Below are 25,610 nucleotides of genomic sequence, written 5' to 3' on the forward strand. Positions count from 1 at the left end.
ATACAATACAGGCATGTAAACAAATACATCATGTGACATATATTGCATAAATATATATGAAGGATAAGTAAGTATGTAAAAAAGCTTACAAGTTTTCTTTTTTTAAATCTTTTTTTTGTTTTACATTTTATTGGTTATTTTGTTTATTTACATTTCAAATATTATTCCACTTCACAGTTTCATGTCTGAAATCCCCTATCACACCCTCCCTCAATCCTTTTATGAGGGTGCTCCTGCACCCACCCACCCTCTCCAGGCTCACCTCCTTAGCATTCCCCTTCATTGGGGCATCAAGTCTCCATAGGACCAAGGGCCTCCTCTCCCATTGATAAGGCCATCCTCTGCTACATAGGCAGTTGAAGCATGTCTCCCTCCATGTGTACTCTTTGGTTGCTGGTTTAGTCTTTGGGACCTCTGGGGGATCTGGTTGGTTGATTTCTTCCTATGGGGTCACAAACCCCTTCAGCTCCTTCAGTTCTTTCCATAACACCTCCATTGGGGTCCCCATGCTCGGTCAGATGATTGGCTGCAAGCTTCTGCTCCTGTATTGGTCAAGCTCTAGCAGAACCTCTTAGGAGACAGCAATATCTGGCTCCTGTTAGCAAGCACTTCTTGACATCAGCAATAGTGTCAGGATTTGGTGGCAGCATATGGGAGGGATCCCCAAGTGGGGCAGTCTCTGGATGGCCTTTCTTTCAGTCTCTGCTCCACTCTTTGTCCCTATATTTCCTTTTGACAGGAGCATTTTTCAGTTAAAATTTTTGAGGTGGATGGGTGGCCCCATCCCTTAACCAATAGTCATACCTAACTTCTGGATAGTGTTGCTACAGGTTCTCTCTCCTCTTTGTTGTATATTTCAGCTATTGTCATCTCAGGTCTCAGGAACCTCTTGCTTTCCTAGCATCTGGGACTATCTGGTGGCTACCCCAGTTCCACATCCCTCATTGCTACACGCCTCCATTCAATTTCCTGACTGTTTCTGAGTTTTCTTAACACTACTATTTAGGCGATTAGGTGTTATTTATATTTCTCAAAATTTACAAGATATAAACCAAAACATATATAATTTTGTAAGTTATGCCTTAAAATGCCTTTGATAATTAAAAAATGTTCTGTTTCAACTTATTATTTTTGTTATCATGGGCCCTGAGTTAATTCTTTTCTGGTTGTAGTTAATTTCTATTAACTTCATATTGTTATTTCAATCTGCACCATAACATGTTAGGAAAAACATGTTTCCAACATCACTATACCCAACATCAGAATAACATATTCAAAGTAAAAAGATAGACATGACACTCAGTGCACCAGCATGGACCACATGCTTATTTTCTACAATGTATTTTTCATGTTCACCTATTTTTGTTTTTGGTTTCCCAATTTATCTGTCTTGAAGTTAAGTTAAAATCTGGAATTACATATTAGGTAACACTTATTTTTCTGATTAATTTTATGTCATGCACAGTTCACGATTAAATGAAATCTTAAAATGTATGATCAGTGAATCATGCAATATGGTGTCCCGTCCAGCAGGACCTAGTTATTCCGTGGGTTTAGGAGGACCAAGGCCTGCAAGAGAAGCAGGCGGAGAAAGGGGAGCGAGACCAAGCAAAGAGTTGTCAAGGTCTGTTTAATGAAGGCTAGGAGCCTGATTATAAGCACACAGTGAGAGAAAATAGGGAAGGGTCGAGGGGGCATAATAACACTCAGAGAAAGGGATGGACATCTGGGGTGATTGCTGATTAAAGACTTCTCATAGCTTATCTTGGAATGTCGGCCCCCTAACAGTCCCAGGAGGCCTTCAAACATTTTGCAGTTTATCTTGGAGTGCCATAAACAGTCCCAGGCACCAAATGGAGACAGGGAGGAGGAGGTGAAGCTGCCGTAATCTAAGCAGTTCTAGGCGCCAAGTGAAGGAGGGAGTGAAGCTGGCAGTATTAGGCGCCAGGTGGAGGCAATGAAGGAGGGGGTGACACAATTTCCTTCAAAGGGTCAGCCAGATCTTCAGGGTGAGAGTTACTGAGGGTCTAGTTTCCCACAGTTTGGTCTCTCACAATATGGAAGACACTTTAAGTTTAACTTTTGCATGAGGTCCTGGGATATAGATGCAAATCTTCCTTGAGTGACACAAATAAAAAAAAAAAAACCAAATTAACTAACTAAATAAAAAACACCTTTAAAAGTATTGTAATAATTTCTTTGTCAAACTGAAGAATTCTTAGAATTTCATTTGGTGTCACTATTGCTAAGACTGTACAAATTATGTTAATCCATTCAAATGAAATTCTGTTATTCAATAAATTTTACAAAATGGAAGCAATTATTCATGGGACTTGGTTTTAAAGATGTTAACTAGATTGTTCAATTATTTTATATAATATTATATAATTATTATATATAATATAAATGCACATTTCATAGTGCATTTTCTTTTGTAATTTAATAAGTACATGGAGACTGTAAACTCTTTGAAGCATGTGATGGTTTGCATATGCTTGGGCCAGGGACTGGCACTATTTGGAGGTGTGGTCTTGTTGGAGTAGGTGAGTCACTGTGGGTGTGGGCTTTAAAACCCTCCTCTTAGCTGCCTGGAAGCAGTATTCCACTAGCAGGCCTCAGATGAAGATTTAGCACTCTCAGCTTCTCCTGAACCCATGCCTGCCTGGATGTTGCCATGTTCTCACTTTGATGATAATGGACTGAATCTCTGAACCTGTAAGTCAGTCTCAATTATAAAACTTGCCTTGGTCATTGTGTCTGTTCACAGCAGTAAAACCCTAACTAAGACAAAGCATCTACTAAATTTGAACTTAACAATTATCAAATTTATAAATTGTATGGTTTTTTTTGCTGTGTAAATGTTTGTGATGATGTGTTTTTGTGTGTACATGAGGGTGTAGGGGGTGGGGTATAGTGGGTGTGTGCAGAGTTTAGAGTGTAATTTGAAGGCCTCATTTATCTGATTTTTCCATGTGGGTCACTGAGATCAAATTCTGATTGTAAGGCTTGGCAGCAAGAAACATGTAACAGCTGAGCTAAATCACTAGCCCTTAAATCATGTATAAGTATGTATATATACATACACACATATGTGTTTGTGTATGTGTATACATATATGATTTATATAAACAAACTCACACATACAAACATATATATATGTGCTTAATTTTCCCCTAAATTTCTTAACACAAGAATATTCATACAAGAAACTGTCAGCTGAAATATCTCAAGACTCTCAGATCCAGTGGTATTTTGGAATTTCAATAAATGCATCCCTTTCCCTGTATTCAGCATATTGGCATTCCAATCAAATTAGGTTTTGACAATTTGTGTGCTGATCTGGCAAGTATTATGACATATTAATTAATGGCAACTGGATATACTGAATTTCTTGTCCCTCATCTGAAAAATTGTTGTATTTGTATCCATTTCAAACTACTCTTTTTGTGAATTACACTTATGTTACACCCAGAATGCTTGATTTTTATCTTCAAATCACTCTGAATTTTTGCAGACCCTTCAGCAATGGTGCTGGGAAACCATATGCCTATTTGCAGAAGAGTGAAAGTAGATTTGTTGCTTTGCACACAATCTATGTCCGAATACTTTAAATTCTTAAATATGAAATCTAAAACTGCTAGAAGAAAACATGGGCAGTGCTCTACATGGTATGTACATATGAAATTAATTTATAAGAAACGATTTATCTATGGCATATGATCCCCTCTTCTTTAGACTATTGGATTCAGGCTGTGATTCTGTTGAATCCTCTGCATCAAATCATAGCCTTTATGTACTTGCACAACACTTTCATACTTCTCCAGTTTTAAACACAATGGAGAGAGCCTCAGAATAGGGTTTTAGTACATTTCAACACTGCTAAGGCAGGTGATACATTTTTTGATACATATTTTCTTTAAATGTCCCTCCTCCTTCTCCTCTCTCTTCTCACCCTCTCTCTCTCTCTCTCTCTCTCTCTCCCCTGTATTAGACACACCCACATGCACACATTCATATATATACACACACACATACACACACATGCATGCACACACACACACACACACACACACACACACACACACACACACACACACACTTACTCACCTCATTCTTCACAGGAATATCTGTAAACTTTCCAGTCAAAAGATGTGGTAGTGCACACCTTTAATGTCAGCCCTCCAGAAGCAGTCATGGGCAGATTTCTGAGTTCACTAAAAGGTCTCTAAAGAAAGTTCCAGGTCAGACATATCTATGTAATAGACTCTGTTTTGAATTTTAAAAATAAATACATAAAATAAAAATAAAGATTTCACATTATAGTGAGTTGAAAATTTTCAACCTATAAAAAATCCTGAGTTTATCTTTCTCAGAAACAAACCATAAACTTTCCAAGTTGTACCACAGTTATAACCATTGAATACTTAACTGTTGGCAAGAGATGGCATCTTATATTATCACACATATTCTTTTACTACAGTCATATGTGCTATAGCATGTAAGAGTGACTTATATACACACAACCAGGGTCTATATTATTTAAAAACCTTTTCCTTTCAGGTGGATCCCATTGGTTTTATGAACATTTTTCTTTTCAAAAATGTTTCATGGTAAAGCAAAAACAAAAACAAACAAACAAAAATATGAGGTAAGTTAAACTGAAAAAGAAAGAGAGACAGAGAGAGAGAGAGAGAGAGAGAGAGAGAGAGAGAGAGAGAGAGAGAGAGAGGGAAAGGGAAAGGGAAAGGGAAAGGGAAAGGGAAAGGGAAAGGGAAAGGGAAAGGGAAAGGGAAAGGGAAAGGGAAAGAAGAAAAGAAAAGGGTACAAGTGTTTTTCAGAGAAGCATGGGGACCTGAGTTAGGAACCTAATAACCATAAAGGCCATGTTCTGCCACACTGATGACTGAAAGTCTAGTGGTGTGGAGAATGGAGAGAGCACTACTGGGGCCTATTGGTCTCAATTCTCCTCCTTCATTCAGTGAGAAAACCTGTCTCACTGGGAGGATGCTGGGGAAAGAGAGAACAGGGCAGTGACTGTCACGCTCCTTTTCATGTGAAAGGACACATATGTCAGATAGGTAGACCACATACACACAAACATACAAACCCATTGATCTGAAAAAAAAAAAAAGAAAAAGAAAAAGATTCTAGAACAAGGTAGTTTTCTTGGACTAAAGGTGGAGAAGTGTGGCCTACCCCATGCACATATGCATGTTACATTCATATCCAAAGAGAAAGAAGGTAGCACAGCACAGCCAGCAGCGGCATTTGGGTCTTTGAGTTTTAATATCTTTTTTTTGGGGGGGGGGGGAGTAGACAGCTGTCAGTCCTTGGTTCCTAGAAATTCAGCTAATATAATTGGTTGAGACTGTTTTAATTGTATATAGTAAAGTACTTCTATATTTAGTTATAACTAATTTACATGACAGCCTTACTTACAGTTCAGTAAGTACAAAAATCTGCCTTAGCTTAGATTTCATCATCAGTTAACAATGCAGAGAACTTAACAGTTTAGCACTGACAGTTGTGTCAGTTTAGAATCTGTCTTATTTTTAGTCATGACTAATGAGTTTGATTTATTTTCTAAGGTTGTAATTGTAGGATCTACATGGTGGATTTACATGTGGACTAAAAGAAATCCTAGTTCCAAATGCAGGCCTGCGTCTACGTTCTTACACAAGTCATATCAGTAAATGCCTAAAAACATAGCCAGGGCGCTGTCAGGAGCATCTCAATCTAATTTTAATCATGAGTCATAGAGGGGGTACCTAAATTAAAAAAAAAGAAACTTAATTATCTTCCATATTTGCCCCAGTCAATGTTATAGAGAAATCTGTAATTATATGAATAGCCTAGCTCAGTGATTTGTATATTATAGTTATTGAACTCTGTTATAATGGTAATAGAATTAAGGCAACTAATGAGTTGATGTTCATTCCTGAGACATTCATGAGAAAGCTATATCAGAGTTAAAGCTGCTTGATGAGTTAAAGCTCCAGATCATGAAGGTTCAGTCAGAGAAGCAAATATTTAAGCATACACCATTTAATCTACCTAACTCACTCAGCACCCATTTCCAACCATAGCCAGAGGAGGTGTACTTCACCTGATGGCCCAGCACACTAAATGATGCAATTGATACAACAGAGACAATTCCATAATTGGTTTTGATGAAAACTTACATTTTAATACTGGTCAGTTTGGCTCATTTAGAATGCCATTTGTGAGACAAATTCCTGTGTTCACTCTGCCCTGTTTCCAAGTGTTGTAGCATTAGGTATAATAAAACAACCTTGTCTTTATGGACTTGGTTTTTAAGGCTGTGTTTAATCTCTGTCATTAGTAGTGTAGGCATGGTTCACATAAAGTCGGATATGACAGTGGCAGAGATGGTAAGCAGACCAATGCGGTAGAGTGGAAACAGCCACATAAGTGCCTCGTATTTCCTGCTGATTATGTTAGATGTTATGTAACAAATCTCTAAAAATTCTGATAAACTTTTCCTCATAAGACTGTGTGTGTGTGTGTGTGTGTGTGTGTGTGTGTGTGTGTGTGTGTGTGTTTGTGTGTGATAGATTTGTTCTACAAATGTAACTTCAAGGTCAGTTATTGTCGCTAAGCACCTAGTTACTGCAAAGAGCATTAATTGTGGATTAAAGGATAAGAAAGGGCATCAGAACCACAATAGTATCATAAATCTTGCAGAAATCTTTGAAAGAATGAAATAGCAAGTTTCAAGCAAAGCTTCTCTCAACTAATGATGCTAATGAGCAACTAATTATATTACTTCTAAAACACACACACACACACGCACACACGCACACGCACACGCACACACACACACACACACACACATTTGCATGCACACACTGTAAAAGTCTTTCCAGAGCTAGTGCTTTTGTTCAACAGAGTGGTAGAAAGCTGGTATTCTGATAAAATGGATAATATGTTTTAAAGAAAGCTACAATATAAAGCAATTTACTAGAATTGTAATTCAATAAAATCCCCTGAATATTAAAGCCCTGCTGAATATAATTTCATCTCCTCTATTTCAGAAAGCAATTTAAAAATCTTACAGGGCATTAGAAATGTTTCTTATATTTGTAGCCTATTAAATTTTATTAGGTACTTCCATGTACATTGTCATTTGATTCTCACAGCGACCTCATGAAAGGCACAGCATTATTATGCCCCATTAGTACAACTCATGGCCTATAATAGGCAATTATTAATAAATATTTATTGTTAGAATGGATGAATGGGTTCCTGGGTCAGCTGTGAGAAAGGTTCACTTAAAATAGTTTGGTTGAAGGAGACAAGCCTTTAGAAAGTCTTAAGCTTTATCACAAAGCTTTCAGTCTCCCAACTAGCATGACCTTCTAATGGTGAAATCACCTTGAGTGAATGGTATAGGAAAAGAGGAGTGTAAATAATTATTTTAATTATAAATTGACCACAATACAATCCCAAAAGATTGTTTTTAAAAATAAACCAAAGTTTGAGTAAAGAAGGTCCTTTTCTTTAATATACAATATAGATAAATTCTTTCATGCAAACAAAGCATATTTATTTGAAAATTGAACAACACCATTTGGTGCTATAGATACATAAGAGTGTAAGTCTCAGATGCAGATACTCATTTCTCATAATATATGCTTGAAAGTTTAGAACTGAATTCAGCCTCTCAATCTCATCCCAGAACAATATTACTAAAGGAACACAAACATGCATACCCACACACATACGTACACATACGAATACATACACATACACACACAAACACATAAAGACATGTCTCTCTCTCTCTCTCTCTCTCTCTCTCTGTGTGTGTGTGTGTGTAGAGAGAGAGAGAGAGAGAGAGAGAGAGAGAGAGAGAATACATAGGACTTCAAAGGAAAGTGATGATTTTTTTTCATGAGAGTTTGTCTTAGTTGAAAATCCTTTTATTGCCAGGCAGTGGTGGCCCACACCTTTAATCCCAGCACTTGGGAGGCAGAGGCAAGTGGATTTCTAAGTTCGAGGCCAGCCTGGTCTACAGAGTGAGGTCCAGGGCAGCCTGGTCTACACAGAGAAACCCTGTCTTGAAAAACAAAACAACAAAAACAAAAAGAAAAAGAAAGAAAGTCATTTTATTTATAGTGAAATTATAGTGACCAAATTAATTATTTATAATTGTCCTGAATCAGATTATATATGAGGGGAAACAAAATAGTTACCAACCAATTTATAACAAAACATACTTTTATTCGAAGAGACAAAGAAGGTATACAATTTTCAATTTGAATAATAGCATACATAATATTTAATACTATTATCTTAAAAGACTAGACATACCTTAGTTACTTTTAATTTTTTTAATAATGTAGTGATAGCATGACCAAAGCAACTTATAAAAGAAATTATTTAATTAGGGGTTTGATTACAGTTTAAGAAGGTTAGTCCATTACCATCAGGGAGACAATCATGACATCAACATGGGCAGGCATAGTGCTGGAGCAGTAGCTCAAATCTTACATAATTCACAGCCAAGAGGCAGAGAGCAAAAAGGGGCCTGGTATGAAATTTTGAAAGAATAAAGCCCACATATATTAAAAAGACTCATATCTTAATCTTTAATTAAGAGGTCACATATTTCTTAATTCTTCAATAAGCTGGAAACCAATATTGAAATATATGAACCTTTAGGAGCCATAATTATTCAAACTGCTATGGTGTAGTTTTAATGTCAAGCATTATTTCACACGTGCTTTGAGTTGCTGCTGTGTTAAGTTTTGAATATACCTTTGATACCACATCAGATAAAATATCATTTCACTGACTTGTTGGGAAGGAGAAATAAACTAACATGATAAGCAATTTTTAAATATATGTAATTCTTAAATGTAACGTACATTTATTTTGTCATTGGTAGCTACCTCACTTTTTAAAATAAGTTTTATTGGTTATTTTGTTTATTTATGTTTCAAATGTTATTCTCTCCAACACCCCCAATCCCACTCCTTCCCCCGCCTCAACGAGGATGTTTTACCCACCTACCAGCAAACACCCATCCTACCACCCTAGCATTCCCCTATACTGGGACATCAGGCCTTCACAAGACCAAGGGCACTTTTCATTCTTTAGAACTTGCTATCAAAGTTCATACTACAGTTGTATACTGAAGATATTTTTAAAATATACTTTATTATAAAACTGTATGTTTCTTTTAAAAATATTGTCCTTACAAGATACATTTGACCTTTGGCAACAAAATGTTGTATATGAGTAACTAACCTCTGACTTGACTGAAGGCCACTAAACAAGATGGAACCCATGCCCAAATCTACATGGGTGACCAAGAAACAAGACAGCCTAGGGATCTAGGGTTAAACCAAATACTATTATTCCATATAAATAAAGAGAAGGGGAGAGAGGGATGATTGGAGGGAGGGAAAAGAGGGAGGGAGGAAGGAAAGAAGAAAGGAATAAAGGAAGAGAGAGAGAGGAAGAAGAAGAAGAAGAAGAAGAAGAAGAAGAAGAAGAAGAAGAAGAAGAAGAAGAAGAAGAAGAAGAAGAAGGAAAGAAAGAAAGAAAGAAAGAAAGAAAGAAAGAAAAAGAAAGAAAGAAAGAAAGAAAGAAGAAAAGAAAGAAAGAAAGAAAGGAAGGAAGGAAGGAAGGAAGGAAGGAAGAAAAAAAAAGAAAGAAAATGACATTCTCAAATTCTATACTCATAGATCAGTACATTACTCATCTACCTGCAGAAAATCTTCCTCCTCCAGTAGTTGACAACAAATGTGGAGACAGAGATATATTATGAAAAGAATTAAAGACAATATAATATTCAGCTCTGAAGAGGATGCCTCCATCAAACCCCTCTTCTCAGGTATCAAGAAAATTCTGGAATAGGGAGTAGAAAAGATATAATAGCCATATGGTATTGAGGATGCCAAGAAAAATTTTTTAGCAGTTCCTTGTCTCATATTGTAAGACCAGGGCTCTTAATTTTATATTTTTTTATTGTTTTCCTATCATTTTCTTGTTTCTTATGTGATATACACACACACACACACACACACACACAGTCTTTATTTTTACTATATAGGTCAAAGCATAATAGCATAATGTTATACATATTACAGCTTTCAGTCTAGTGTTTTTATGGAACTCCTGTATATATGAATGAGTGGCTGTTTCCTGTATTTTTGTTTCTTTTCCTTCTGCTTATTTAATTTATTTTACAGTTTATCTTATATTTTATTTTATTATTGTCTTATAGACCTCCTTTTGTTTTCTTAAAAGTGATATAAATGGGGTGGTCTCTTTCAGGGTGTATGGGGACATGGGGAGGATCTGAGAAGAATAAGAGAGAGAAACCCATAATCAGGACATGTGAATGTGTGTGTGAATATATATATATATGTATATGTTTGTGTGTGAATATATGTATATATGTATATATATGTGTGTGTGTGTGAATATATGTATATATGTATATGTGTGTGGATATATGTATATATGTATGTGTATATGTGTATATATATATATGTATATATATTCTCAAACAACATGTGAGAAAAAATTATTTTCAATAATAGAAAATAAATAAAAGTATCTTTGTCACAGGATTAAGACAATTAGTTTTAACTCCATAAAATGTATGAAATATGCTCAATAATAAAAAATACTGCAATTATAATTTTCCTTAGGCGATCTCTGGAAGCAAACTCTGCTACTTGGAAACACTCATTATAAAAAAGATATGTGTGTAGAATTTCACCATGAAAAACTGAACAATTGAATTCTTAATTAGTAACTAATTTTATACAAACCCTATACTTTCATTGTATCGACTTAAGCCTTAAAGGAGAATTTATTTAAGGAAATAAAGCTACCTAGTAGACCATGAGACTTCACAGGGCTGAAGATGCACAGGAAGACTCAGAGAATACAAGGCTCTGTTATACAAAGAATCCTCATTGTATCTAGTAAGCTATTGTGGATTTGATGTTATTTGTATGTATGTCAAATCCATTTTGTATAATAAACAACATTCATTCTGAAGACCACTTATATCCTAGATATGAATATAGAATTCTCATATCATATAATTGCCCACTGTGTTTGAATTCAGAAGAAAAATGACTTACCTTCCCTGGATTTAAAAGTGCCTAAGTAAAAATGTACAAGTCACATAAAATACATGCTCAAAATTGACTATTTTAGGTTTATTATATAATACTTTATAATATATGTTTTATTGTTCTCTCTCTCTCTCTCTCTCTCTCTCTCTCTCTCTCTCACACACACACACACACACACACACACACATACACACATTCTGGAACCCACCTGATAAAGTTCTTATTAATAACAAGTCATTATTTTCCATGTTGTATGAAACCTTGTGTTATTTAGAATGTGTAACTTCTATGTGATTTTATGTAAAAATTAGCAAGGCAATGAGCAAAAATCTCACTAATTGTTTTTCAAAGCTATATGTCTATAGTGGACATACTTCCAGGTTAAATTTTCCCACTTCACTCTTTCTTGAACAATTTTGCCATTCTGTAAATTATTAATAGACTCTCATTGTCTTCTTTTGGGTTCTATTGCTGTGAAGAGACAATATGACTAAAGCAACTCTTATAAGGGAAAATATTTAATTAGATCTGGGTTACAGTTTCAGAGTTGAGTCCCTTATCATAATGGTGGGGAGGATGGAACCACACAAACAGACATGAAAGTGAGTTCTGCACTTTTATCTGTAGGTTGCAGGGGACTATGTTCTATAGTGGGCAAAACTTGAGCATAGGAGACCTCAAAACCCATCCTCACAGTGCCACACTTCTTCCAACAAGGTCATATGTAATTCACTAAGGACACACCTACTAATAATGTCAAGCAAGGTTATGAGCCAATAATTAAAATACATGAGTTTATAGGGTCCATAACTATCTAAACCTACACACTCATAGTTATGAAAATTTAGACATCATTCAATGCATTTGTTTCTGAATCTAATATATATATACCACACACTGAGTTTTACTGTGGAAATATATCCCATCATTTAATTACTCTATAAATTTTTGCTCAGGAGACAAAATCACATCAGTGGCTTTCATTAAAAAGTTCCTCAACATTCCTGGAGAAGGATTCATAGTGAACATCAGATCTAGTGTAAGCACACATTTCTACTTAACCAAATCAAAGGGATTACAAGGTAATTTCTATTAGAGTCAATAGGGTCCTTAAACAGATTAAGTAATGTGGTCTTATCAGTGGCTCAGCTGCCCGTTGACTGTAGTTCTTTCTCCTTTGCTACTCTTTTAGATTTTGCTCTTGCTTATAGCAATTGTTATATAGCTTATATTGTTACAGAAATCTATAATCTATATCTGAATGAAAGTAGAGCATTGGCACCATACAACACTAAAAAAGATATGAAAGCATTTGACAAAATCCAAAACCCATTCATGATAAAAGTCTTGGAAAGATCAGGAATTCAAGGCCCATACCTAACCATGATAAGAGCAATCTACAGCAAACCAGTAGCCAACATCAAAGTAAATGGTGAGAAGCTGGAGGCAATCCCACTAAAATCAAGGACTAGACAAGGCTGTCCACTCTCTCCCTACCTATTCAACAATGTACTTCAAGTCCTAGCCAGAGCAATTAGACAACAAAAGGAGATCAAGGGGATACAAATTGGAAAGGAAGAAGTCAAAATATCACTTTTTGCAGATGATATGATAGTATATATAAGTGACACTAAAAATTTCACCAGAGAACTCCTAAATCTGATAAGCAGCTTCAATGAAGTAGCTGGATGTAAAATTAAATCAAACAAGTCAATGGCCTTTCTGTACACAAAGGATAAACAGGCTGAGAAAGAAATTAGGGAAACAACACCCTTCTCAACAGTCACAAATAATATAAAATATCTTGGCATGACTCTAACTAAGGAAGTGAAAGATCTGTATGATAAGAACTTCAAGTCTCTGAAGAAAGAAATTGAAGAAGATCTCAGAAGATGGAAAGATTTCCCATGCTCATGGATTGGCAGGATCAGTATAGTAAAAATGGCTATTTTGCCAAAAGCAATCTACAGATTCAATGCAGTCCCCATCAAAATTCCAACTCAATTCTTCAACGAATTAGAAAGGGCAATCGGCAGATTCATCTGGAATAACAAAAAACCTAGGATAGCAAAAGCTCTTCTCAAGGATAAAATAACCTCTGGTGGAATCACCATGCCTGACCTAAAGCTGTACTACAGAGCAATTGTGATAAAAACTGCATGGTACTGGTATAGCGACAGACAAGTAGACCAATGGAACAGAATTGAAGACCCAGAGATGAACCCACACACCTATGGTCACTTGATCTTTGACAAGGGAGCTAAAACCATCCAGTGGAAAAAAGACAGCATTTTCAACGAATGGTGCTGGCACAACTGTTTGTTATCATGTAGAAGAATGCAAATTGATCCATTCCTATCTCCTTGTACTAATGTCAAATCTAAGTGGATTAAGGAACTCCACATAAAACCAGAGACACTGAAACTTATAGAGGAGAAAGTAGGGAAAAGCCTCGAAGATATGGGTAAAGGGGAAAAGTTCCTGAATAGAACAGCAATGGCTTGTGCTATAAGATCGAGAATTGACAAATGGGACCTCATAAAGTTGCAAAGCTTCTGCAAAGCAAAAGACACTGTCAAAGACAAAAAGACCACCAACAGATTGGGAAAGAATCTTTACCTATCTTAAATCAGATAGGGGACTAATATCCAACATTTATAAAGGACTCAGAAGGTGGACTCCAGAAAATCAAATAACACCATTAATAAATGGGGTTCAGAACTGAACAAAGAATTCTCACCTGAGGAATACTGAATGGCAGAGAAGCACCTAAAAAATGTTCAACATCCATAATCATCAGGGAAATGCAAATCAAAGCAACCCTGAGATTCCACCTCACACCAGTCAGAATGGCTAAGATCAAAAATTCAGGTGACAGCAGATGCTGGCAAGGATGTGGAGAAAGAGGAACACTCCTTCACTGTTGGTGGGATTGCAAGCTTGTACAACCACTCTGGAAATCAGTCTGATGGTTCCTCAGAAAATTGGACATAGTACTACTGGTGGATCCTGCAATACCTCTTCTGGGCATATATCCAGAAGATGTTCTAACCAGTAAGAAGGACACATGCTCCACTATGTTCATAGCAGCCTTATTTATAATAGCCAGAAGCTGGAAAGAACCCAGATGCCCCTCAACAGAGGAATGGATACAGAAAATGTGGTACATTTACACAATGGAGTAATACTCAGCTATTAGAAAGAATGAATTTATGAAATTCCTAGGCAAATGGATGGACCTGGAGAGCATCATCCTAAGTGAGGTAACCCAATCACAAAGGAACTCAAACAATATGTACTCACTGATAAGTGGATATTAGCCCAGAGACTTAGCATACCCAAGATATAAGATACAATTTGCTAATCGCATGAAACTCAAGAAGAACGAAGACCAAAGTGTGGACACTTTGCCCCTTTCTAGAATTGGGAACAAAATATCCATGGAAGGAGGTATAGAGACAAAGTTTGGAGCTGTGACGATAGGATGGACCATCTAGAGACTGTCATATCCAGGGATCCATCCCACAATCAGCTTCCAAACGCTTACACCATTGCATGCACTAGCAAGATTTTGCTGAAAGGACCCAGATATAGCTGTGTCTTGTGCAACTCTGCCGGGGTCTAGCAAACACAGAAGTAGATGCTCACAGTCAGCTATTGGATGGATCACAGGGCCCCAATGGAGGAGCTAGAGAAAGTACCCAAGGAGCTAAAGGGATCTGCAACCCTATAGGTGGAAAAAACATTATGAACTAACCAGTACTCCAGAGCTCTTGACTCCAGCTGCATATGTATCAAAAGATGGCCTAATAGGCCATCACTGGAAAGAGAGGCTCATTGGACTTGCAAACTTTATATGCCCCAGTACAGTAGAATGCCAGGGGGAAAAAGTGGGAGTGTGTGGGTAGGGGAGTGGGGGGGGTGGTATGGGGGACTTTTGGGATAGCATTGGATATGTAAATGAGGAAAATACCTAATTAAAAATATTTTTAAAAAAAGACATGAAAAGCAATGATCAGACAGCCATTTCCTTTGTATAATATCTTCCCACGTATTTGTGCTCTCCATGAGAGGATAATTATTATTATATACTAACCAAAAATAAATAAAATTTTCACATACACATATTTTTTTCCACTCATTTTGTTGACTAACTTAATATACTGATGAAGCAAAGAAAAATGGCTTTGGATTTAAATCTTAGAAATATTTTAATGTCTAGAATTTACAGATACCAGGAGGTTTTAAGATCAGATATATAGACAGCTAGATGATAGACAGATAATAGATAGGTAGATAGATAAAGATGATAGATGATAGACGGTGTGTTTTTGTGTGTTCTAGCAAATATACTTCCAAGAAAATCACACATGTTCATTGTGTATCTTATTTGCATTCTCATTGGCTGACTAATCTCTATGTAATTCTTTGTTAACTAAAAAAACAAACAAACAAGCAAACAAACAAAACAAAACAGTAGTTCATACCTTTTTTCACATATCTGATGTGCTCTAAGTACCTCTTGGATGCATATGTGTGTGTGTGTGTGTGTGTGTGTGTGTGTGTGTGTGTATACATATATAGTCTGATGACAAAACTATTGAGCTTCAGGATTCTTCATTGATCATTACTCTCCCTGGTACAGTTATTAACTCATTAAATAATACATTCTTATAGATTTTATAAAGGGCAAAAAGGATAAAGTTAGTATTTAAATATTCCAATGTAATTGCTGTTTGCTGTTTAGTGGTACTTTTATTGAAGATAATGTCAGTGTCATTATTATGCCATCTAATTTATCAAATTATTAATGAAGTATAGTATTTGAAATGTGCTCTTCTTTAAATTGTATCAAGATTTGATAAGTAAACATATTGCTAGAACTTCTTGGTGTATACTTTCAACTAAATAATCATAGATTTATTATAGGCAATGTGATAATAAAATTCTAAAAGAATTATGATCCACAATCCACTACATGTCTGAAAATGAAGACAATTGACTTGTGATGATATAAATATGAAGAAAGAGATATTAAGAGATTTATAGCTGATTGATTTCGTATCATTTCTTTTGACTAATATTTGAATAGAATATACTTCTTCACCTATAATTTTACTTTGTAGGAACATAAAATTAATGATGAATTCTGTCATCAGAAATCATGTATTTGCCACTATCTAATCTTATTTTAATCATATTTTTATTTTATAAACACATTTTTTTTTGCTTTTTGTTCATTTGTTTGTTTTTCCTATATGAGTCACCCTGGAAATTGCCAGATGCCAGTTGAGTGATCAATAGCTGACTACACATTCAGCCTGTCTCAATTTACCTTGTGGTGTCAAAGTTGGCCTTTCACAGGAAATATCCTTTCAGCAATGCTAGATCAGTGGGGAAATTGTTTTTCCCTTTTTAGTAACAAAATGAAATTTTATATCAACTATCAGGACTGCTAAAGAGAAACAACATAAATCATCAGAATGATGCATTGCATAACAATATGTGATTATATAATTGCAATATCATTATTATGATTATTACTTGAAGTTGAGTAAGGAGCTTAAATTACAGCAAGCTGCAGTTTTTTTTTTTTGTTGTTTTGTTTTTTGTTTTTTTTGTTTTTGTTTTTGTTTTTTTTTTTTAAACTCTCTTGGTCCAACTTATTTCTAAGACCATTCCTTTTTTTTTTTTTGGGTTTTTGTTTGTTTGTTTATTTAATAAGGGATTGTAAAAGATCCCGGCCATCAGGATGTTCACAAAAATAACACGATTTAAATTTAGAAAACAAATATTAATACTATTACACTATTATCTTTAAAAGATCCATTTGACATGCCAAGTCTCTTTTTTTTCTTTTTCTTTTTCTTTTTTTATTAGGTATTTAGCTCATTTACATTTCCAATGCTATACCAAAAGTCCCCCATACCCACCCAACCCCATTCCCCTACCCACCCACTCCCCCTTTTTGGCCCTGGCGTTCCCCTGTACTGGGGCATACAAAGTTTACGTGTCCAATGGGCCTCTCTTTCCAGTGATGGCCGATTAGGCCATCTTTTGTTACATATGCAGCTAGAGTCAAGAGCTCCGGGGTACTGGTTAGTTCATAATGTTGTTCCACCTATAGGGTTGCAGATCCCTTTAGCTCCTTGGGTTCTTTCTCTAGCTCCTCCATTGGGAGCCCTGTGATCCATCCATTAGCTGACTGTGAGCATCCACTTCTGTGTTTGCTAGGCCCCAACATAGTCTCACAAGAGATAGCTACATCTGGGTCCTTTCGAAAAAATCTTGCTAGGGTATGCAATGGTGTCAGCGTTTGGATGCTGATTATGGGGTGGATCCCTGGATATGGCAGTCTCTACATGGTCCATCCTTTCATCTCATCTCCAAACTTTGTCTCTGTAACTCCTTCCATGGGTGTTTTGTTCCCAATTCTAAGGAGGGGCATAGTGTCCACACTTCAGTCTTCATTCTTCTTGAGTTTCATGTGTTTAGCAAATTGTACCTTATATCTTGGGAATCCTAGGTTTGGGGCTAATATCCACTTATCAGTGAGTACATATTGTGTGAGTTCCTTTGTGAATGTGTTACCTCACTCAGGATGATGCCCTCCAGGTCCATCCATTTGGCTAGGAATTTCATAAATTCATTCTTTTTAATAGCTGAGTATTACTCCATTGTGTAGATGTACCACCTTTTCTGTATCCATTCCTCTGTTGAGGGGCACCTGGGTTCTTTCCAGCTTCTGGCTATTATAAATAAGGCTGCTATGAACATAGTGGAGCATGTGTCCTTCTTACCAGTTGGGGCATCTTCTGGATAAATGCCCAGGAGAGGTATTGCTGGGTCCTCCAGTAGTACTATGTCCAATTTTCTGAGGAACCACCAGACTGATTTCCAGAGTGGTTGTACAAGCCTGCAATCCCACCAATAATGGAGGAGTGTTCCTCTTTCTCCACATCCTTGCCAGCATATGCTGTCACCTGAATTTTTGATCTTAGCCATTCTGACTGGTGTGAGGTGGAATCTCAGGGTTGTTTTGATTTGCATTTCCCTGATGATTAAGGATGTTGAACATTTTTTCAGGTGCTTCTCTGCCATTCGGTATTCCTCAGGTGAGAATTCTTTGTTCAGTTCTGAGCCCCATTTTTAATGGGGTTGTTCGATTTTCTGAAGTCCACCTTCTTGAGTTCTTTATATATGTTGGATATTAGCCCCCTATCTGATTTAGGATAGGTAAAGATCCTTTCCCAATCTGTTGGTGGTCTTTTTGTCTTGTTGACGGTGTCTTTTGCCTTGCAGAAACTTTGGAGTTTCATTAGGTCCCATTTGTCAATTCTCGATCTTACAGCACATGCCATTGCTGTTCTGTTCAGGAATTTTTCCCCTGTGCCCATATCTTCAAGGCTTTTCCCCACTTTCTCCTCTATAAGTTTCAGTGTCTCTGTTTTTATGTGAAGTTCTTTGATACACTTAGATTTGACCTTAGTACAAGGAGATAAGTATGGATCGATTCGCATTCTTCTACATGATAACAACCAGTTGTGCCAGCACCAATTGTTGAAAATGCTGTCTTTCTTCCACTGGATGGTTTTAGCTCCCTTGTCAAAGATCAAGTGACCATAGGTGTGTGGGTTCATTTCTGGGTCTTCAATTCTATTCCATTGGTCTACTTGTCTGTTTCTATACCAGTTCCATGCAGTTTTTATCACAATTGCTCTGTAGTAAAGCTTTAGGTCAGGCATGGTGATTCCACCAGAGGTTCTTTTATCCTTGAGAAGACTTTTTGCTATCCTATGTTTTTTGTTATTCCAGATGAATTTGCAAATTTCTCCTTCTAATTCGTTGAAGAATTGAGTTGGAATTTTGATGGGGATTGCATTGAATCTGTAGGTTGCTTTTGGCAAGATAGCCATTTTTACAATGTTGATCCTGCCAATCCATGAGCATGGGAGATCTTTCCATCTTCTGAGATCTTCTTTAATTTCTTTCTTCAGAGATTTGAAGTTTTTATCATACAGATCTTTCACCTCCTTAGTTAGAGTTACGCCAAGATATTTTATACTATTTGTGACTATTGAGAAGGGTGTTGTTTCCTTAATTTCTTTCTCAGCATGTTTATTCTTTGTATAGAGAAAGGCCATTGACTTGTTTGAGTTTATTTTATATCCAGCTACTTCACCGAAGCTGCTTATCAGGTTTAGGAGTTCTCTGGTAGAATTTTTAGGGTCACTTATATATACTATCATATCATCTGCAAAAAGTGATATTTTGACTTCCTGTTTTCCAATTTGTATCCCCTTGATCTCCTTTTGTTGTCGAATTGCTCTGGCTAATACTTCAAATACTATGTTGAAAAGGTAGGGAGAATGTGGGCAGCCTTGTCTAGTCCCTGATTTTAGTGGGATTGCTTCCAGCTTCTCTCCATTTACTTTGATGTTGGCTACTGGTTTGCTGTCGATTGCTTTTATCATGTTTAGGTATGGGCCTTGAATTCCTGATCTTTCCAAAACTTTTATCATGAATGGGTGTTGAATCTTGTCAAATGCTTTTTCTGCATCTAACAAGATGATCATGTGGTTTTTGTCTTTGAGTTTGTTTATATAATGGATTACATTGATGGATTTTCGTATATTAAACCATCCCTGCATTCCTGGAATAAAACCTACTTGGTCAGGATGGATGATTGCTTTAATATGTTCTTGGATTCGGTTAGCAAGAATTTTATTGAGGATTTTTGCATCGATATTCATAAGAGAAATTGGTCTGAAGTTCTCTATCTTTGTTGAATCTTTCTGTGGTTTAGGTATCAGAGTAATAGTGGCTTCATAAAATGAGTTGGGTAGAGTACCTTCTACTTCTATTTTGTGAAATAGTTTGTGCAGAACTGGAATTAGATCTTCTTTGAAGGTCTGATAGAACTCTGCACTAAACCCGTCTGGTCCTGGGCTTTTTTTGGCTGGGAGACTATTAATAACTGCTTCTATTTCTTTAGGTGATATGGGACTGTGTAGATGGTCAACTTGATCCTGATTCAACTTTGGTACCTGGTATCTGTCCAGAAATTTGTCCATTTCGTCCAGGTTTTCCAGTTTTGTTGAGTATAACCTTTTGTAGAAGGATCTGATGGTGTTTTGGATTTCTTCAGGATCTGTTGTTATGTCTCCCTTTTCATTTCTGATTTTGTTAATTAGGATTTTGTCCCTGTGCCCTTTAGTAAGTCTAGCTAAGGGTTTATCTATCTTGTTGATTTTCTCAAAGAACCAACTCCTCCTTTGGTTAATTCTTTCAATAGTTCTTCTTGTTTCCACTTGGTTGATTTCACCCCTGAGTTTGATTATTTCCTGCCGTCTACTCCTCTTGGGTGAATTTGCTTCCTTTTTTTCTAGAGCTTTTAGATGTGTTGTTAAGCTGCTAGTATGTGCTCTCTCCCGTTTCTTCTTGGAGGCACTCAGAGCTATGAGTTTCCCTCTTAGAAATGCTTTCATTGTGTCCCAAAGGTTTGGGTACGTTGTGGCTTCATTTTCATTAAACTCTAAAAAGTCTTTAATTTCTTTCTTTATTCCTTCCTTGACCAAGGTATCATTGAGAAGAGTGTTGTTCAGTTTCCACGTGAATGTTGGCTTTCCATTATTTATGTTGTTATTGAAGATCAGTCTTAGGCCATGGTGGTCTGATAGGATACATGGGACAATTTCAATATTTTTGTATCTGTTGAGGCCTGTTTTGTGACCAATTATATGGTCAATTTTGGAGAAGGTCCCGTGAGGTGCTGAGAAGAAGGTATATCCTTTTGTTTTAGGATAAAATGTTCTGTAGATATCTGTTAGGTCCATTTGTTTCATAACTTCTGTTAGTTTCACTGTGTCCCTGTTTAGTTTCTGTTTCCATGATCTGTCCCTTGATGAAAGTAGTGTGTTGAAGTCTCCCACTATTATTGTGTGAGGTGCAGTGTGTGCTTTGAGCTTTACTAAAATGTCTTTAATGAATGTGGCTGCCCTTGCATTTGGCGCATAGATATTCAGAATTGATAGTTCCTCTTGGAGGATTTTACCTTTGATGAGTATGAAGTGTCCCTCCTTGTCTTTTTTGATAACTTTGGGTTGGAAGTCGATTTTATCCGATATTAGAATGGCTACTCCAGGTTGTTTCTTCAGACCCTTTGCTTGGAAAATTGTTTTCCAGCCTTTCACTCTGAGGTAGTGTCTGTCTTTTTCCCTGAGATGCGTTTCCTGTAAGCAGCAGAATGTTGGGTCCTGTTTGTGTAGCCAGTCTGTTAGTCTATGTCTTTTTATTGGGGAATTGAGTCCATTGATATTAAGAGATATTAAGGAAAAGTAGTTGTTGCTTCCTTTTATTTTTGTTGTTAGAGTTGGCATTCTGTTCTTGTGGCTGTCTTCTTTTTGGTTTGTTGAGAGATTACTTTCTTGTTTGTTCTAGGGCGTGATTTCCGTCCTTGTATTGCTTCTTTTCTGTTATTATCCTTTGAAGGGCTGGATTCGTGGAAAGATATTGTGTGAATTTGGTTTTGTGGTGGAATACTTTGGTTTCTCCATCTATGGTAATTGAGAGTTTGGCCGGGTATAGTAGCCTGGGCTGGCATTTTTGTTCTCTTAGTGTCTGTATAACATCTGTCCAGGCTCTTCTGGCTTTCATAGTCTCTGGTGAAAAGTCTGGTGTAATTCTGATAGGCCTTCCTTTATATGTTACTTGACCTTTCTCCCTTACTGCTTTTAATATTCTATCTTTATTTAGTGCATATGTTGTTCTGATTATTATGTGTCGGGAGGAATTTCTTTTCTGGTCCAGTCTATTTGGAGTTCTGTAGGCTTCTTGTATGATCATGGGCATCTCTTTCTTTATGTTTGGGAAGTTTTCTTCAATTATTTTGTTGAAGATGTTTGCTGGTCCTTTGAGTTGAAAATCTTCATTCTCATCCACTCCTATTATGCGTAGGTTTGGTCTTCTCATTGTGTCCTGGATTTCCTGGATGTTTTGAGTTAGGATCCTTTTGCATTTTGTATTTTCTTTGACTGTTTTGTCGATGTTCTCTATGGAATCTTCTGCACCTGAGATTCTCTCTTCCATTTCTTGTATTCTGTTGCATATGCTCGCATCTATGGTTCCAGATCTCTTTCCTAGGTTTTCTATCTCCAGCGTTGCCTCGCTTTGGGTTTTCTTTACTGTGTCTACTTCCCTTTTTAGTTCTAGTATGGTTTTGTTCATTTCCATTACCTGTTTGGATGTGTTTTCCTGTTTTTCTTTAAGGACTTCTACCTGTTTCGCTGTGTTTTCCTGCTTTTCTTTAAGGGCCTGTAACTCTTTAGCAGTGCTCTCCTGTAATTCTTTAAGTGACTTATGAAAGTCCTTCTTGATGTCCTCTATCATCATCATGAAAAATGCTTTTAAATCTGGGTCTAGATTTTCGGTTGTGTTGGGGTGCCCAGGACTAGGTGGGGTGGGAGTGCTGCGTTCTGATGATGGTGAGTGGTCTTGATTTCTGTTAGTAGGATTCTTACGTTTGCCTTTCGCCATCTGGTAATCTCTGAAGCTAGCTGTTATAGTTGTCTCTGTTAAGAGCTTGTATTTCAGGTGACTCTGTTAGCCTCTATAAGCAGACCTGGGAGGGTAGCACTCTCCTTGGTTTCAGTGGGTAGAGTATTCTCTGCAGGAAAGCTCTCTTCTTTCAGGGAAGGTACCCAGATATCTGGTGTTCAAACCGGACTCCTGGCAGAAGTTGTGTTCCACTCACTAGAGGTCTTAGGATCCCGTGGGGAATCCTGTGGGGGCCCTTTCGGGTGTCAGGCAATTCCGCTGGCCAGGAAGCCTGGGGCTGGAGTGGAGCGGAAGGGGCTTTTTCGACATGCCAACTCTCATTCACACACACACACACACAAAAAAAACCATGGTTACATTCCTGTCAAACAACCCCACTCATTTGAGGGAAAACACACACTTCTAATGCAAAGCCACTCTCAGTGTTAAAAGTAAATGAGATGCCTCTGCATTTAGGAAAACATCTACTGAAATCATGAATGGGAAGAACTGTACTCCTTGCATGACAAGAGGTTATTTTGGAGACAGTTATAAAAGCCATACATGTTTTTATTAAGTCAAAGAAGTATTAAACTTAAGGCAAAACTTACAGGGTAAGACTTAACGAAACTATTAAACTTCATCAAGTTGAGAAAATGGAACTAGGTGCAGGATACTTATGAATTGACAAACACAGGAACGATAAGGAGGGAGAACAGTGAGAATGTGCAGAAGATACTAGGGGAGATGATCTGATGTTACTTTGATCTCTCACAAACACCTAGGTAAATGAATAATGGGAGAAGATTTCTAACCTCCACTATGTGCTTAATAGTCATCCTCCCCATTGGCGTTGTTACTGTCGTCTTCGTCTTCTTCCTCAGCCTCTTTTTTATCCTCTTTGATCCACTCCAGCTGGTTATCCTCCCATCTTCATCACCGGCATCATCCAGCAGGTCAGACTCAACAGTCATCTGCATCTGCCTCAGATTCCATCTTCACATCAGTCTCGTATTTCTTCACTGAGACGCTGTTCTGCTCTACTTCAGACTTTTCGTTCCCCATCTCTGCTTGTTTGCTCTGTTCTTCTTCAAATTATCCAGGCTTTAAAGCAGTGAATCCACCTTTTGTTTTATTGGAGTCAGCTCCTTTTTAATGGCCTGAAGATCATCACCTTTCAGATTTCCAGACATGGAAGAAGATCCCAGTTGTCCACTCTTTGATTTTAATTTACTTTTGACCCTTCATGAGGTGTTCCCTGATACACGCTTGCATTTGAAAGGCACCAGAACTTGAGAAATATGAGAAAGAGGAGGAGGAGGAAGAGGAGGAGGAACACATGCTGGATAATTGTACATCTTTTGATAATAATCCAGTTGAAAGTCATAATCCAAGTCAAATGAGGAACCATACATCTCTGCAGCAGATCATTTCACATCTGCTTTTCCTCAGTTCATTTTTGGATCTGTAGCCAGGGGAGTATCTAAAACCCAGCCAGCGGTAATTTTCCCATACTCTCCTGCTACAGCAGCTCAGGAATTTCTTTCATTAACATTTTGGACAAACGCAAAGCCCTTATGTACAGAGCAACCCACAGTTTTGCCATACCTTGAAAAGTTGGTCTCCACCTCAGACTTCTCGACCTCCAAGAGTGTTTAGATTCCCACTGAATACACAGGAATTCATGGATTGAGGATCTTTCTTGTTGGTAACATTGCTGGCCATATCCTTTGATAATAAGATTTCTCACAAATCTGAAGATGTAGCTGAAGATAATAAAAAGCAAAACAAACAAACAAACAAACAAACAAACAAAAAACTCACAAGAAGGACAGAGAGAAGAAACTGCTTTTCCTACTGTGGGTTTATGTCAAGACACCAGAGCTACAACAGCAAGGAACCACAGGATGGGCCATTCTTAATGTCTTGATTCACTCAATCACTTTTAGGATTTTTATCCTCTTTTGGGATTCATTTGACCCTTACCTGGATTTTATCACTGACTTTCCCATGATAGCCTATTTCTGTCTATGCTTTCCATCTGGCAGCTGGTTGAGTAAACAATGATCAGCATTTAATTTCTGGTTCACCTTGCCATGGTCTTATTTATGATAATTGTACAACTCCCTGATACCTACATAGGCTGACATAAGTACAGGTCATCTGAGGTCAGAAAATCACAGCACTATCAACAGCAGACATAAACTTGTGTGGAAGGTATTTCTGTCAAGGTCTTTCAAGCAAGATATTGAAGCAGTACAACCATGAGAAAAGTGAACTGAGAAGTGGTGAAAGTTCATTGGAAAAAAACCAATGAAGTCATGGTATCAATGTAATGAGTTATAGCTTGCTCCTGACCTCCATGTTTTCTGTGTTGAATTGCAGACCAGATTAATATGTGACTTCAGTTAAACTGCTTATTCCTCGGTTACTAGAAGTCTTTTGAATCAATCTATACTAGGAATAGTAGAAATAATAGTTACTCTAGGAATTATTTTTCTAAGGTATAAACGGTTTATTAGGCTACTAAAGTTGATGCATATCTGCCATATGATTAATAGTATGTATTAAATAACAATTAAAAATATAAATCATGTATGTCATATCATAATATAAACCAGTTTAGTATCCGTAATTCATAATGCAAATAATTTTAGTATTTAGATAATCATATGTCTATCATTGTTTGTTTTTTCTCAAGACACACACATACACAACTTATATATATTTTACTAAGCAGTTATGCATGTATCAATGATATCATTGATTTTTTTTTCCAATGAACTTCTCACTTAGTTCACTTTCCTCATGGCTGTACTGCTTCAAATATATACATAAACTTATATATTTTACATATATATACATACATACTTAGGAACTAATGGGCAATAAGTAAAAGTTGAGATTTCTGAGTTCATACACAGAAACACACACAGACACAGATACACACACACA

At 36.9% G+C, this 25,610-nt stretch overlaps 1 pseudogene; it reads right to left on the bottom strand.

The window, feature by feature from the left end:
- Positions 1–23,223: 23,223 nt before the first annotated feature.
- On the bottom strand, positions 23,224–24,429 carry Gm8999 (predicted gene 8999; annotated as a pseudogene).

The sequence above is a fragment of the Mus musculus genome, chromosome 6 (assembly GCF_000001635.26).
Source record: "Mus musculus strain C57BL/6J chromosome 6, GRCm38.p6 C57BL/6J".
NCBI classification, from domain to species: Eukaryota; Metazoa; Chordata; class Mammalia; order Rodentia; family Muridae; genus Mus; species Mus musculus.